The sequence below is a fragment of the Sciurus carolinensis genome, chromosome 6, assembly GCF_902686445.1.
Source record: "Sciurus carolinensis chromosome 6, mSciCar1.2, whole genome shotgun sequence".
NCBI classification, from domain to species: Eukaryota; Metazoa; Chordata; class Mammalia; order Rodentia; family Sciuridae; genus Sciurus; species Sciurus carolinensis.
Genome location: NC_062218.1, coordinates 49,748,808 through 49,761,326, shown reverse-complemented (window position 1 = coordinate 49,761,326; position 12,519 = coordinate 49,748,808).

Here is a 12,519-nt window from a genome sequence, read left to right as displayed (position 1 = left end):
TGCTCTAGAGTCTGTTTCCTAAATTGAAGTGTTCGAACTTAGCTTTTCTTTTCCTTTTTCTCTTCCTTCCTCTCTCTCTCTTCCTTCCTTTATTCATCCCCTCCCTTTACCCTTCTTTCCTTCCTTCCTTCTTTTTCTTTCCATGCTGGTGATAACCAAGGGCCTCACAAATGCTAGGCAATACTCTACCCCTGAGCTACATCCCCAACCCCTTGTCTTTTCTTCTTATTCTTGGCTATCTATGAGGGGTCACAAGGCCCATGGTCCTGGAGTCTGGAAAAAAAAAAAAAGCTTTTCAAATAAAGATTATTCTAACAGTGGAAAAACGGTATCCACTACACAAGTCAAGACCTTTTGGTCTTTACTCATACAGCCATTCAGAAAGCCATGGTATTCTGGGAAGAGACAGAAATGGTAGATACCTTGGGGGTTTGGAGACTTCCTGTAAGCTTATATATATTATCTGTTTCCTTTTACTCAACTAAAAAATTTCTTTTCTATAGAAAGTGGTAGCAACACTGCCATTCTAGGATGTTCTATTTGGTCTCACTCACAACTACTTGGCTGTCTATGCACAACAGTTAAAACACCCAGTGCCCCAGGGAATGTCATAAAATTTTACTGTCTTCAGTGCCACCCTATTCTATGAGTTGTGGAGAACCAAGTTTTCGTGGGAGCACCTGGCTATGAATCACTGGCTCATTGGCTGCCATTTGGAGTCTGTTTTCCCATTGTAATTAATTTTTCCTTCTGTTATGCACATTCCTATGATGGTGGTTCCTAACCTTTCCTAGGGATGCATATCTAATTCCACATAACTCTGAAATTACTTCAGTCGTTTCCAAGGCAATCGTGTGTGATCCAAGTAACTCTACTATTGCTGTCATTTTAAAAGTGTTTGAAACATCTAGTAGTCCCATTGTCTTCTTCTTTTCCTTATGCTTATTCCAAATGGAAGGAAGTCCTTGTGAGGTAATAGTCTTGGCGAGGAGCGGCTAAATTTGCTTTAACTCTGCTAGTTATTCCATGTTATGCTTCAGTGGGTTATTTGCATCTGGTCTCTATTTGTTAACATCAATAGGCTATGTTTGCATAACTAGATCGAATTATGAAAGAACTTCCATTCTGAATGTTTAGCATTGACAGAGTGGTTAATGTTCACACACACACACACACACACACACACACACACACACACGAGAGATCACGATGGCAACCAAGTTCCAAATACAGATAGAAGCCTTGGGAAAGCTGTGCCGGAGGAAAAAAAGAGTCCCTTAAAGTTCATCCCAAAGCCTTTCTGGTTTCAATTTCCCCTCTCCTTTTGAAATAAGGATCCAGTACCCCCAGCCCCTCCACCTTGAGTAAAGTAGTTGGGACTTGGCAGGAAGTGGCGTGGCAGACCACCCAAGAACAGAGGTGTCTGATGTGGAAGGGAAAAGTTAAAAGAAAATCTAAAGATGATGTCAAAGAGATGGGAATGAGTCACGGATCCAGGCTCCCATTTCTCTCCAGTGAAGGTCCCCACACCGAAGCTTTCAGTTAATCATTCAGCTAGAAAAGGTTGGGCTAAGTCCCTTTCTGGCCCTAAGCTCTCCCTTAAGACAATGCACAACTAACCCAATCCATAGACTTCCAACACTTCAAGTTCTTGAGAAATGTCTCTGTTCTTTGAACTCCTCAGACTGTGTTCTGTCAACATGCCTCTCTCTTCCTTTTACACACATTTCCTTATCATCATCTGATGTCTTTGGTCTCTTCCATTAAACTGTGAAATTTCTGAAGCCAAAGAACAGGCCTTGTTCCACCTTACTGTGCCTAGCACCGCCATGCTAATACCTGGGATAGGGGAGGTAACCCACATCTAGCTTTCAGTACTTAGCTTGTTTTATTATCACTCCAGACCAAAGGACTCTCTTTTAGATTGCAAGATCTGGTAGGGTAGGACCTCAATTCGTGAACAGTGCAAAGGACTCCCTGCCAAAGTTGGCGTCCCTGGTAGCAACCACTTCTGGGGTGTCATTTGAGGAGTTTGGAACTATTCCTCCACCCCCACATCCTGAAATTCCACTCAGGAACACATTTTCACTTAGAGTTTTGATCCTTGTTAAAAGACAAACCCCTCTGGGAGAAGTGACATGATAAGTTATCAGTGGCTTAGGATAGATAAGGACAGGTAATGAGCCTGGGGAAAGGAGATGGAGATGTTACCAGACAGTGGAGTTTAGGTGTCGGTCAGCCCCATTCACACCAGAACCTTCTCAGGAATGTCTGTGAATGTGCAGAATTACTCTCTGTCTCAAGGCTTAGCAGACTAGACTATGAATAAGAAGGGAGGCGTTTAGAGAGCCCTGACTATGTGCCACGCCACAACAACCTATCATCCCCTCAGCTACCAGAGCTACCAGCTACCTATTATTATCCCAACTCTACAGAGAGAAAACTGAGCCATGCAGGGCCCTAAAGTCATCCAGACAGAAAGTGGCAGACCCAGGAAAAGCACTATTGACATGTACATAGTTCCCAAATGTACTTTCCCCTCCCTTTGACTTACCTTAGATAATCCTAATGAATCCTAAATATGGGAAGCAGATAATTAAGAAGATAGCAACAATGTTCCAGCTCTACATAAGCCCTCTACAGAGAAGAGTTTTTGAGAAGTGGTAACCAATACATTGGCACGGACAATACTTTGAAAAATGTAAATTGTGATCCAAGACTTTAAAAGTAACCATGAACTCCACTCAACTGCAATGTACCCACTGAGATGCTTCCCCCCACCCTAAGCAGGGTCATGATCACAGTAACCTTCACATCACTTGATACTCACATATGGAGTGTTGGCCTTCTGGGGCGGAGGTGGGGTGCTGTTCTGCATATATGTATGTTAATTATAAGACAGGTATAAATAAACACACATATGACTCAGCTAACAACTTCTCTTTGAAGAGGATGAGTTGAGAAAGTTCTTCTTGAGGGTTTAATGAGGGGAATAGACTCCTTTTACATCTTTACATTTGAAAAAAATTTTATAGACATTGGCTCCCTAGAAAAGAGGTGATTGTTCAATACTTAGAAGCAGACCAAACTAAGGCAACAACAACAATGAAGACAGATAAATAGCAAAGCAAGAGGCAGGGATGGTCCATGCCTTGTTCCTGAGAGCGCTGGGTACTTGTTTGTAGGGCTTTGCTAAATGGAATGCTGTGACATTGGAAACTGGATTGCTTTGAGAACATCCACACAGAGCAGCTCACAAGGCAAACATGATTGGAAGATGACCTGGGGCGCCCACACCCCTGCCTACTTTACACAAGGAACTCCAAGAACAACCTTGCCTGCACAGGAAGCCCAAGTTCCAGACAGGTGTGGCAAAGCTGAGCAGCCCCGTCCACAGGGGCAGAGTTCAGCTGCTCTTGGCCCGCCAGGACCTCACTGCTCTGAGATTCTGCTCGGTCCTTCCTGGGAGCAGCAGAGAGAAACAGTTGGGTTTCCACACTGTGTTCTACAACCTTCCTTGTGAGCTCAAGTTTGAGGGTATTTACATGTAGTGTGACTTTAAAACATTGGAATGATCTTCATATAATTCACATAAAAGATATAACTCTTTGAAGCAAATCACTTAAACCTTCAGAAATTGTGTTTGTAATTTAGAGACTTTGGACTGATTATTCTCCATAATGAACTAAACAGAGAGTTTACCAAATTCTCCTTTTCTTTCATCATTATCACCAGAGGCCACATTTTATGTTCTGTGTAGGTAGTGTAGGTTTAATTTGTTGAGATTTTTGGAGGTTTATTATTACCAAGAAAACACTGGTAACTGTTGTGCTTTACTCTTGTACTTGTAAAATACAAGTAGCATATTTCTTACTTTGAAGGAAATTTTTCATTTCATAATGACCTTGCCCACAACTCTCTCCCATGCTACAGAGTACTTACAGCTTCCTTAGGTTGGGCTCCTCTTCTTTCTCTCTCATCCATGAGTAAAATTAGCACTATAGTAAATTGTTGTTATTGTTGGTACTGGGGATTGAACTCTGGGGTAGTCTACTACTGAGCCTGTACCCCCAGGCCTTCAAAATTAAAAAAAAAATTTTTAGTTATTGATGGACCTTTATTTTTATTTATTTATATGTGGGGCTGAGAATTGAACCCAGTGCCTCACACATGTTAGGTGAGTGCTCTACCACTGAGCCACAACCCCAGTCCCACCTTTGTATTTTTTATTTTGAGACAGGGTCTTAGTAAGTTACCCAGTTCAGCTTCAAACTTGTGATTCCTCTGCCTCAGCCTCATGAATCACTGGGGTTGTAACACCACCACAATTAGGATTCTACTCAGCCCAAATATATCTATAGTTAAACAAAGTTAGAGGGGTTCTCCTAAATTCTGGAAGGAAATGGATTTTTTTAGAATGATTGAACCTGTACTTGGTAATCAGTACATTACATACTATGTTCAAATATCAGCTTTCAATTTCTCCTTGAAAAAACTGGCATTAACCCTTAACTGATAGAGTGAGGAACATCTAATTGTTCACACAAGCCCTGCAGAACTTAGAACATTCCATCGATCTTATCTGTGTTAACATTGCAGCTTCTTTCCTCAGGGTGTTGAATTAGAGATTTTGTTTTCTTCCTTCCTTCCTTCCTTCCTTCCTTCCTTCCTTCCTTTCTTTCTTTCTTTCCTTCTTTCTTTCTTTCTTTCTTTCTTTCTTTCTTTCTTTCTTTCTTTCTTTCTTTCTTTTTTTTCCCCCCTTCAAGATCCAACCCAGGGCTTTGCCAAGTGCTAGGCAAGTGCTCAGTCACTGAGCTATACCACCAGCCTGAAGCATTTCTTTTGCAAAGCACTGTGTTTAACACTGAGTCCTTATCAACTTTCTAGGGAAACTCTGTCTCTCTCTAATAAAGCTGTTGCTGGGTGATGTGCAGCACTTGGTACCTCTGACTGGACACCGTGTTTGCAACCATATTCCCTCGGGGACATCAGAGTTCTCTCTCAGCAGATGAGGGCAGAGGCATTTTAAAGGCTCTATCTAATGGGAATGATTTCTTCCCATTTGGAGTTTGAATGCAAATGGTTCCTTCATTGTCAGAATTGTGGTTAAAGTCACTAACTAGCCTTTGTCTGTTGCCCAAGGTATTGCTGTTTGAACACTCCGTGTCCAATATCACCTTGTGTTTGCAAACACGCAAGGCCTTGAGAAAAACTCTGGCATTTCCTTAAGGCAGCACAGATGGAGTGAGTGGGCCAGCCAGTTGTTTGACCTCAAGCTCAAGGGAACTCAGATAGTTGCTATAATTCTGCAGCAAGTTTGTACAGGAAAACAGTATGTTCACCATAATGTGAATCCAAAATAAATCCATCAAACCCTGGGTTCTCATGATATCTGCAGGGGAAAATGAGATCGGCCATAAGGGGCCTTAAATTTGTAAACCTCTTGGTCCTTCCAGAAACTTTGGGATGGCCTGCATACCTGTTGCTGCAGGCATGGTTTCCTATTACTATAGTCATAACTCCATGATTTTGCTATATCAGCAGTTGTCAGTCAACAAACTTGTCTTGTTAGTAAAGTGGATGCAATGCTAGAAAATGCCAGGGATGTATTAAGTATTCCAACAGCAAAAGGAGGCATCCATCGCCCATGTTGCCTGCCTATTGGCAAGAATCAGTGTGTATGGAGAAGGAGCACTGGCCAGAATGAGGGGTTCAGCCAGATAAGAGATGGCCAAACTCTGACCATGCTCTGTATTACCTGCAGAAGAGAGCCCAGCCCTAGCTCTTAGAAGAATTGCTCTCTCCACTTGCAAGCAGAGGCAGGGCACCCAGGAGGGGCCCTGGGAGGCTGGAGTCTGTTCAGGCAAATGTGAAACTCAAGCCCTGAAAGCTAAGCCCCAAATCCAAATATGCTGTTACGCAAAGTGCTCGCAGATTGGCTCACATTTGATTATCGTCTGAGGTTACTTGTTGGCATGTGCTGAGTAATTCTCTGGCATGCCCGTGGCTCATCAGTGGCATTCCTTCCTGAGTCACCCCTGGACCAGCAGCCTGTCTCAGGGAGGAAGGTCCAGTGCTGTCCAAGAGGCTATCATTTTTCGATGAAACTGAAAGTCCACAGCCCTGATTTGCTAATGTCATGGGACTTGCTTTTCTTTCTGCAAAGTTGAGCTAGTAGGTACTTCCAATGAGTGTTGGAGGGATCTGAGGAAACATATTTGGGGTTGCACCTAGCTGTTAAAGTGCAGAATAGTTGTCTGTCATCAGTTGGATGAGAAAAGTTAAAATCCCTGCCAGAACTCTGGAGGCAGAAGGAGATGGCATCTCTCACGGGAGCAGCATTAGGCCAATTACAATGCTCAGCATTTTCCCAGCACTCTGGGTTCAGAGCTCTTTGCAATCAGTTTGTTTCTTTAGCTGAGTTTCTTAAACACACATCACCCCTTGTGGAGCTCTCTGGGCCTCCACCCAAAAGCTAAAGGATACAAAGAGGAAGAAGAAAAGACTGAGCAGCCGACTCTACCCAAAGAGAGAAACCAAGCCAAACAGTTCAGCGTTTCATTATTCTCCAAAAGCCTGTCAATACTTACAATGGGGGAACCAGGAACAGGCAAAATATGCAGTAATAGAAGGTTGGCTTTGTACATTATGGAAAAACAAGCAGTCATTGAAATCGTGCTGTACAGTGTAGAAGAGACTTTAATGATGTGGAAGAATATACACAATATATTGTTAAGTGAAGAAGTTTTAAGAGCATAGATAGATGATCATGTTTTGTAAATTTAGATGTATAGTTCCATGTGACATACATGTATGGAAAAAACTGAAAATATACAAATTAAAATGTTAATAGCAATGTTTCTAGGCTGGGACAGATTTCGGTGGGGTGGTACTGGGTATTGAAGCCAGGGGCACTTTACCAATGAGATATATCCCCAGGCCTTTTTTTTTTTTTTTTTTTTTTTTTTTTTTGGCAGGGTCTCACAAAGTTGCCCAGGCTGTCCTCAAACTTTTTATCTTCTTGCCTGAGCCTCCCAAGTACCTGTTATTAGAGACATGCATCACTATGCCCGGTGCTTAAGGTGAATTAGAAGTGATTTTTCTTTTTGTTTTCCTCCAAATTATCTACAATGAACATGTTTTAATTGTGTTTACATCTTAATTATTATTATTATTATTATTATTATAAAACAAAACATGCTCAAGAATAAGGGTTGAACAATACAGAAATGTGCAAAATCTCAAGTAAAATTTCAGGGCTGACAGTGTGGTTCAGTGGTAGAGGACTTGCTTAGTCTGTTTGAGGTCCTGCGTTCAAATCGAAGTACTGCAAAAAATAATATTCTCTTTGTACTGACAAAGAGATAGTCCCCATGGATACAAGGGCATAGGGTTTCTCCATGTAATTTTTATTTATTTATTTATTTTTATTAGAGCTTATAGTTATACGTAGGAGTTGGATTCATCACAACAAACTCATACATTTGCAGGATTCAATTTCAGTTCATGATCTTCCCATTTTCCCTCCTGTCCTCCCTTCCCTCTCCCATTCTCCTTCCTCTACTTAGATCATCTATTAGTTTATATTTGGTTGGTTATTTCTACTTATGTATAACGATGAAGTTCCCTGTGCTGTATTTATATATGCCCATGATGTGATTTTCTAAGAATTCATTCTGCATTGCTTCCTCTCACTCCTCCCTCCACTCTGCTTCTTGATCTCCTTCTTCTACATTACTGATCTTCCTTTATGTTATTCTGTCCTCCCTCCCCATTTTCTTTATTTTTCTCTAGCTTCCATATATGAGAGAAAATATTCAACCTTTGAGTTTCTGAGTATGGCTTATTTCACTTAGCATGATATTCTCCATTTCCATCTGTTACCAGCAAATGCCATAATTTCACTCATTTTTATGGCTGAGTAGAATGCCATTATATATATATTTTCATATATATAGATATAGAGAAATATCACAGTTCTTAATCTATTCATCTATTAACAGACATCTGGGCTGATTCCATAAGTTAGCTATTGTGAATTGTGCTGCTGGAAACACTGAGGTGGATTTATTGCTGTAGTATGCCAATTTTAGATCTTTTGGGAAAATACCAAGGAGTGGGAGAGCTGGGTCATCTGGTGATTCCATCCCCATTTTTTTTTTTTTTTGAGGAATCTCCACACTGCTTTCCAGAGTGGTTGTACTAATCTGCAGTTCTACCAACAATGTACAAGTGTACCTTTTTCCCCACAACCTCTTCAACCTTTATTATTGTTTGTGTTCTTGATCATTGCTATTCTGACTAGAGTGAGATGAAATCTTAGTATTGTTTTGATTTGCATTTCCCTGATTGCTAGAGATGTTGAACATTTTTTCATACATTTGTTAGATATTTGTGTTTCTTATTTTGAGAAGTTTTTAAAATAATTCCTTTGATGGGTTTTATTTATTTAAAAATTATTGAGTTCTCTATATAGTTTGAATATTAATCCCCTAGCAGACAGGAAGCTGGCCAAGATTTTCTCCCATTCTGTGGGCTTTCACTTCACACTCTTCCTTGTTTCCTTTGCTGTGCAGAAGCTTTTTAGTTTGGTAATATTCCACTTTTCTTGCACTTTGGGGGTAATGTTTAAGGAAGTTGGTGCCACACCTATATAATGGAGTATCGACCCTATGTGTTCTTCTACCAGTTGCAAAGTTTCTGATCTAATTCCATTTTGATTTAAGTTTTATACAGGGTGAAGATAGGGGTCTAATTTCATTTTTCTATATATAGCTATCCAGTTTTCCCAGCACCGTTTGTTAAAATAGCTGTCTTTTCTCCAAAATATATATTGGGTATCTTTGTTAAATATCAGACTGCTGTAGGTATATGGATTTGTCTCTATGTCTTTGATTTGTTTCATTGGTCTCCATGCTATTTTTGTTACTACAGTTCGCTCTATAGTATAATTCAGATCAGGTATTATGATACCTCCTGTTTTGCTTTTCTTGCTTAGTATTAATTTGACTATTCTGGGTCTCTTATTCTTTCAAATAAATATAAGAATTGTTTTTTCTAATTCAGTGAAGAATGTCATTTTGGTGGGAATTGCAGTGAATCTGTACATTGCTTTTGGTAATATGGGCCATTTTGACAATATTAATTCGGTCTATCCAAGAATATAGGATGTATTTCAGTCTTCTAAGGTCTTCTTCAATTGTAGAGCTCTTTCACCTCCTTGACTAGATTAACTCATAAGTATTTTATTTATTTATTTTAGATTATTGTGAAGGAGATGATTTTCCTGATTTTTTCCTCTGTTGAATCATTGTTAGAGTATAGGAAAGCTATTGACTTATGGGTGTTGATGTTGTATTCTGCTACTCTGATAAACTCATTTATAAACCCTAAAAGTCTTCTGGTGGAGTTTTTTGGGTCTTCTAGATATAGGATCATGTCATCAGCAAACCAAAATAGTTTGACTTCTTCTTTTCCAATTTGTATCCCTTTGACTTCACAAAGGTATAGTTTTAAATGTATTATGGAATGTTTATATAATAGAATTACATATAGACCTTCAACTTCCCTTTTTTTCACTAACATACTGGGACCTCTTGCCTGGGATATGAGTACTTTCTTTTTCAAGTCAATTGCTGGATCTCAGACCAGCAGGAAATGAAAGTTACCCCCCACAAGCCCACCAGAGTGGGGGTCTCTAGGCTTCCTTTTGCAGGCAGGGAGGGAAATAAATGGGGGGTCACAAAATATCAGATCTGAAAGGGACAGTGCATGGGACTTAATTCAACACTTCTTAAGTGATGACAAAATGAAGGTCCAGAAACTAGAATCCAAGTCTTCGAATTCCCTGTCCAATATTGTTCTCACTATATCACACTACGGACAGTATAAAATAGATGTGAATCAGCACTTTTCAGAGTCTTCATCTTGCTAAAGTTTTGTTTCTGTCTTAGCATGTCTTGAGGGAATGGGGGAAGGCCATCTCCCCTACATTACAGGTAATACTAGCTACCACCTGCCGGGCACCGTGGACCAGGTTCTAAGCTATTTGCCTGAGTTCTCACACATGTTCTCACTTGAACTCTTGAAAGTTGGTACTGTTATTGTGCCTATTTTACAGATTGAAAAAAAAATAGCTGAGTGCATTTTAGTGATGCCCTGTCTCAAAATAAAAAATAAAAAAGGTCTAAGGATGTAGCTCAGACCAGGGGTTAAGCACCCCTGGGTTCAATCCTCAGTGCAGAAAGAAAGAAAAATAAAAAATAAAAATAAAAAAAAATAAAAACTCAGGGAAAGAAATAAGGCTCAGAGACACTGGGTAACTTGTCCATGATTGAGCCAAGTCTCGAACCCATATCTAGCCAGGGAGTCCTTACTTTTAAACATTGCACTCTATTTCTTACAGGCTTAGCACATCACATTTTTGCATAAAACACACTTTAATTACTTTTTCCCTTCCTCTTTGTTGCTATCCAGTTCTTCCCAAACAAAGGAAAACAGCAAGGACATTAGAAAATGCAATCCAGTGTCAGGCAGGGTTCAGGGGCCCCACTTGGTGTTTAGCACTCCATGCCAAAAACCCGGGTAAAAACAAAACAAAACACCCGGTCCAACCACAGTGATTCTCACAGTTGGCAAAGGAGTGACCTGGCACTTTTCCTCTAGGGATTCAGTGTGTAAACTGTTTGCTCCCCAGGTATTTTTATTTCTTATGTAACCATGCGCTCCTTTCAACTCAGCCAACACGTTAGCGCTTGTAGGTAAAGCCGATCTTTTTTTCAATCAGACACACAATGTGCATTGAGTCATGTGTAAAAGGCCCATACAATGTTTTTATTGTGAACAAAACCCCAAGGGCCTCAGCTTCCAATCCTCACGTGTGTGTCACCGTCGTGGAGAGGGCCTGCCTGGTGCTGCAGTGTGTGCATGCGCACGCAAGAGCAGGAGTGAACTGTCACTCAGTTCACCCAGTGCTGGAGGCTTGGGTTGGACATTTGGACTAGAACCTTATTTATCATGTATTTACCTTCCTCTCCTTTCCACTTTCAGTGTCTCCCATGCTTCGGTTAAATCTCAGCCTTACCCATTATCTGATTTCTTTCCTCTCCTGTGTCCTAGAAATCTGAATGAACGCCATTATAATTCTGTAAAGCACAGGGCCAGTCCCCTTTCCCTTTCTTTTACACACCCAGAGCCTCTCCTCTGCTCCCTGCCCTGTCCCGCACCTCCTTTCTCTGCTTATTGGACTCTCTTTGTCAGTTTTATCCATTCTCAACAAATAGGCGGGAGGCATTACCCAAATGCAGAGGCTCCATGTGTTGAACTGTTCCAACGCAGTGGCTCAGAGGCTGACCGCTTGGGTAAACGTCCCAGCACCGCTATTTACTAATTTGGTAACCTTAGGAAAGTTCCTTACCCTTTCTAAATCTCACAGTCTCTGAAAGTCGTATGGAAATCATAGATGTCCCTGAATCTTAGAACTGTTGAGAGCCCCAATCAGGTTCTGGAGTCCTGGGTTTTGGGTTCCAGACTTATGTTTCTTGGGTGGATGATCATGAACTTCTCTGCCTGAGTGTCCTCAATTATAAAACGAGAATGATAAAAATAGGACCTACCTTACTGGTGTATTGGAAGATTAAGGTAGTTAGCAAACAAAATCACCTGGAATAGTGCCTGGCACACAGGAGCCTTCCCCAAAAGTTATCCATTCTGACAGTTGTTCATGTCTAGAAAGTTGCTGCCTGGAGACACTCAGAGCTGGCAGTTCCCCATTCTCTAGAAAACTTCATCCTCTTGCTGTTTCTCCTTGGAAGCCTAAGCATGACCATTGCCCCCAGGGTGTGTTTTCATAAGCGCTCTTCTCTGTTCTCTGCACCAAGTGACAGCCAAGCCATGGAGAAGTCTGGCCTACAAATGTACAACTGAAGAACTGAAACAGGAAGGAAATAACACTGTAGTTATCATGCCTAACTGCTTTTGTCCTGCTTTTGTAGGTGAAACAACTGTCTTCCTCAATGGCTTTGGGCAACTTTTGCAAATCACATCATATTTCATTACTCCCCTTAAATGAGATGATGTATATAAAGAGCTTAGGATAGGATGTGGGTCTCCGTAAGAGGTAGCTCTCATCTGTTTATTCTCATAAAATTAATCTAAGCCAGGCAAAGTGACACATGCCTGTAATCCCAGCAGCTCAGGAGGCTGAGGCAGGAGGATCACAAGTTCAAAGCCAGCTTCAGCAATTGAGTGAGGCCCTAAGCAACTTAGTGAGACCCTGTCTCAAAATAAAAAATAAAATATGCTAGAGATTTGGCTCAGTAGTTAAACACCTCTGAATTCCATCCTCAGCGCCCAAAGGCTTGGGGGAAAAAAATGAATCTAGCCAGACTAGGGATAATTTAGAAGAGAAAGAAAAGAAAAGGGGCAGATGCTTTTCCTTGTCTGCCACCTGTGGTCATTCTGTACTCTCACATTTTAATGCACTGTAAGAACTCACATTTTAAAAGAATTCTCCTGAGG